Source organism: Theropithecus gelada, chromosome 10, assembly GCF_003255815.1.
Source record: "Theropithecus gelada isolate Dixy chromosome 10, Tgel_1.0, whole genome shotgun sequence".
NCBI lineage: Eukaryota > Metazoa > Chordata > Mammalia > Primates > Cercopithecidae > Theropithecus > Theropithecus gelada.
This window is the reverse complement of record NC_037678.1, coordinates 42,551,473-42,556,184: the sequence shown is the minus strand read 5'-3', so window position 1 is coordinate 42,556,184 and position 4,712 is coordinate 42,551,473. Positions and strand designations below refer to the sequence as shown.

At 50.5% G+C, this 4,712-nt stretch overlaps 1 long non-coding RNA gene across 1 annotated transcript; it reads left to right on the top strand.

Moving 5' to 3' along the window:
- Positions 1–1,913: 1,913 nt before the first annotated feature.
- Positions 1,914–3,920, top strand: LOC112633675. Its single transcript, XR_003121566.1, has 2 exons — positions 1,914–1,994; positions 3,311–3,920. It is a non-coding gene; the product is annotated as an uncharacterized LOC112633675 (long non-coding RNA).
- Positions 3,921–4,712: the final 792 nt, after the last annotated feature.

The following is a 4,712-nucleotide window of genomic DNA, read 5'->3' as shown; positions in this document are numbered from 1 at the left end:
CAGATCTTTTATGGTTATGATAAATCTAATAATAAAATCTTGAGAGAATATGAGAATATATTTTTTAACATTTTCCTAGTTTTGTGAAAAAAGCCCCAAATATCTGTATAAGCCTAGATAAATGACAAGAAAGGAAGACAGTAAAATGTTTATAATGGTTATTGCTCAATGGTTGGATTTTTAAAAATACTCTTCTACAATTTCTAAATTTTATGCCCTGAGGATATATTACCTCCATAGTCAGAAAAATTATGAAAGGTATTTAAAACCCGAATTGGCTTTGGGATGCAGAATGCTTGGTTATTTCTTTTTTTTTTTTTTTTTTTTTTGAGACGGAGTCTCGCTGTGTCGCCCAGGCTGGAGTGCAGTGGCCGGATCTCAGCTCATTGCAAGCTCCGCCTCCCGGGTTTTTACGCCATTCTCCTGCCTCAGCCTCCCGAGTAGCTGGGACTACAGGCGCCCACCACCTCGCCCGGCTAGTTTTTTATATTTTTTAGTAGAGACGGGGTTTCACCGTGTTAGCCAGGATAGTCTCGAACTCCTGACCTCGTGATCCACCCGTCTCGGCCTCCCAAAGTGCTGGGATTACAGGCTTGAGCCACCGCGCCCGGCCGGTTATTTCTTAAGTATAAGAATAACTCCCGCTCTGTCCCATCAGCACACATGTCGCAGGGAGTCTGATGTTGCTTGGTAAGTCTCTTTGGTCATTTCATACTAATGTCCTCTGTTTCCCCAATTGTCTCTCTGAGGTTGGGGCCAGGGATGGGGGTGTACTGTGCCTCCTGGATGTTTGTTTGCTGCCAAAACATCCTCTCCTGTCTCTGTCTCATTGGTGCATTTTGATGAACGTGTATTGCCTGGTCACTGTACGCTAATCACCAAATTACGAAACATGTGGGCTGAAAGGGAGCTGAGAGATCCTTAAACTCAATGAACCATTAGGCCTAAGACACACACACATACACACACACATGAATACACACAAACACACCAACAGCTTGGCTGCTCTAGGTGAAGCATGTGTGTATTTGAGGGAAATTTCCTTCCCCACCCATGGTCGTCCATTTGCCCATGAGCAGCTTCCGGGGCAGGTTTGTGAACCCCAACGCCGTATAACACAGTGTGGAAAACACAAAGGCTTGCAGCCCTCTCTCTGTGGACGTGGGAACACGACTCTGTTTAAAACCCTTCAAAGCTGCCTTCTTGCTGTGTGATGCTGCCTGGGCCAGCAGGGCAGGTCACCACGCTGTCTCTTCAAAGCAGCTCGCTCCTGCCCACGGCGCTGGGCACAAGGGCAGCCACGAGTTGTTTGATTTCTGTGTCCCCGGCAGATGGTTTGGTGCATAGGGGCAGGGCCTGTCTGTCCCTCTCGCGGCTGTGTCCCAGGCTCTGTCCCCATGATGTGACTTTAGACAAGTTCCTCAGCATCTCTGTGTCCCTGTTCCCTCATTTGTAACATCAGGATATTGATAAGGATCATAGGAATAGGGATGTCCTTATGGAGCCTCATGAAAATGAAGAGTTCTCTGTGATGAGCCTAGAACCGTGGAGGGCAGCAAGTGTGTGCCATGGGAAGTCATCTCTTTATCACAGTTGTCATTGGCAACTGTGACAGTTATTAAGGGCAGGGGTCTCCCACCTTCTGCATCCAGGCCTTGTCATTCTTAATCAAAGTTTTCTCCTTTCAAGGACTTTCAATGCCCTGAAAACGGAATGCCCCTCCCTGCCCTCCACCAGCTGCTGTGGAGTCCTGGACCCCTTGAACTTGCCTTGCTTAGTTCTTTGCAGGGGCTGCCTTGGATGCCGCCTCACTTCCCTCTTCTTGGTTCTGTGGCTGTCAGAGGGGCTGGGCACCAGGTTACTTAATCAGTTCCTGGGTGTTGACCGGCAGGAAAGAGTGGTTTCCGCTTCACATCCCGCCTGAGCCTGAGCGGGTGGAGGTGTCCTGCACTGAGTCTTGTGAAATTGTGTGGACTGCAACACCCAGCAGCGCTGTGAGTCCACCCTGAAATCCACAGTGACCCACGCGGCATGTGCTGGGAATTGAACATTTGAGGAAAGAGCTGGGCTTCAGCAGATCAGGCCCGGTCAAGTCATTGCCACAGCTCAGGATCAGATGCTGCAAGCCCGCTTCGCAGCAGTTTGGCTGACTGCAAACTTTTACAATACAGGGCAAAAACCATTTAACACCTTTAAGGAAATTGGAAATGGGTTTTTCGTGTGTGGTGGTGCTGAAAATTGAGAATAATGACAGAATTATTAAAAACAGCCTTCTCGCCTTAGATTCTTAATTGCCTCTGGTCTGTAAAACTGACAAATAAGCACTGTAGAAGCCAAAGAGGAAATATTCCCTCTTGGGAGCCTTGGAGAACTGTCTCTGAATTCTTTTGTTGATGGGTTGTAAAAACTGCTTTTGAGGTAGATGGATGTAGAAGCAGAAGTACAGAGCGGGGAGCTGGAAGCAGGAGACCTGGGCTTGTCTCCTGAGTCTGTTTCCAGTGGGGCCTGAGGCTCCCATGTGAGGGAAAGTTTGAATGGACCAGGCACATGAGCTGCATGGGGTGACCGAGCTGCGGGCTCCATGGTGGCTCTGTGGGCAGCCAGCACGGGGATGGCTGAGATAAAGACAAGTAGTTTTCCTTCCTGCAGGGCTTCTCAGAGCCTTTAATGTGGTTATAATGATAGAAAACATGTATTAAGTCCTTACCCTGAACCAGAAACAATGCTAAAGGCTTTGCACATGGCCTCCTTTTTTTTTTTTTTTTTTTAATCATCATGTGTGAGGAGGGAAGCTTAGGCTTACAGATAGGGACTCATTGAGAGTGAGTGGAAGTGTCTGATCTTTAACCCAGTTCTGTCTGACCAAAAAGACTGTGCTCTAAGCACTATGCTTCCCTGCCTCTCTGTCCTGTTCAGAGAACTGTCCAGAAAGCCTCAAGATTGTGTATCCAGTGGTCCCATCCTCCTGATTGGAGGATGGCGGCTCAGAAGGCTAGGGCACCTTCTCCTGTCCTCCGAGTGGTTAGACGCACGTGTCCTCTTCTGTCCTCTGCTCTTCCCACATCCCTGTCTCTCTGGTGCTCTGGTGGCACCCCTTGGATCAGGGGTCGTAGGAGTACCTGGGCTGTTTGCATGGTTGTTGGTAAAGGATGTCCTGTCAAGGTGCCTGCCATCAAAGTGCCTTATTGCTTGAGTCCCAATCTCGGCTCCACAACTCCGTAGCTGTGTGACTTTGCACAACTTACTTAGCCTCTCTGTGCCTGAACATCCTTGTTTGTAGACAGTAAAGATAATTGCCCCTTACTCCTAGGTTTCACATTGAGTGTTTAGCAAGTTAACGTTTTTAACGTGTAAAGTCATAAGATGCAGGACCGGATGACAGCCCCACCCACAAGGGGTCGAGGATCTTCCCGAATTGCACTACTTATGGGACAGGTCTGCCAAGCAGCCCTTGTCAAGATCAAGAAAGGTAATGAGTTCCTCCCACAAGGAAACAAGGGCATCAGAGAGACTGGAAAATAATCCCCCGGTGCCTTTTATCAAGTGGCCAGCAGATGGCAGAAGCAAGCCAGGAACAGAGCTTGTGCGCTGTGGCTGTGACAGCTACCTTTGAAAATCCCATGGTGTTTGGTGGTCGTATTAAGAGATCTCTAGTGTAGCCGCATCCTTCATTCTAAGCAGGATTCTGAACAAACTCAGAACTGGCTTTGTGGCTGGTACCGAGGACCCAGGGGTCACGGCTGCTCCCCCTGGGTGCTGATGCCCGTTGGTTTGTGCAAGTTAGTCCCCTGTAGGGAGGACAGGTGGTCCGTCCCGGGCTTTCTGGTGTGTACACCAAGGGCCAGGGATGGAAGTGGGGCCGCATGTCCCCATCATTAAATAGGACGTTCTTGGTAATAATCCCATAAGGCTTAATGTGATGGGTGTGGTCAATCATTCATTCATTCCACGAGGATTTAGTGGGCAGTTACTCCATGCCTCTGGGCTCCGAGGATGCAGCATGAGTGACACACGCAAGGCCCACGATGACCAGGGGGCTTACCTTTCAGGGAGAGGGAAGAAAATAGCTGCTAGGGAGTTAAACAAGACGAAGTAGGAAAGGGCCAGCTGCAAGAATGAAATTACATAGGAGGCTGGTGGCAGGGGGCAGGGAAGCCTGAAGCACCTGACTGCCCAGAACAAGCCGCACCTGTGAGGAGCTGGGACGGGCTCTCCAGGCAGAGGGAGCAGCCAGAGCAAACCCTGGGAGGGGGGATGAGCCTCTTGTTGAAGAACTAGAAGGAGGCCAAGGTGGCTGAGCAGAACACATGAGGTGGAAGGAGGAAGAGAGGGGCCCTGGGCCTGGCCACCTGCCGGCAGGATTGGGGTGAGGATTCCACTTGGGAGAGTGTGAATGGCCCGGTGAGAATGACAGAGCAGTTTCATGCAGCTCAGTCTGTCTGGCTAAGGGCACAGCCCTGAGGATTGGGCTCCGAGCTGTGCGGCTCCTCTGAGTCTGTGGACCCCTCTCCCAGGAGGATCAGGTTGCCCAGGTCAGCTGGAAATGTCTTCAAGCGACTCCTTGCTGCGCTGAGGCTGCATCTTGCTGACATCATTTCCCCCGCAAGCGCTGGTCTCCCGGGGCCGCTGCCCCCTCTCATCTACGCATCTAGCTCCCCTGCCAGGCTGGCGCTGTTTTCTAGGGGCTCACAGAGAAGCTCGGGCAGGTGGAG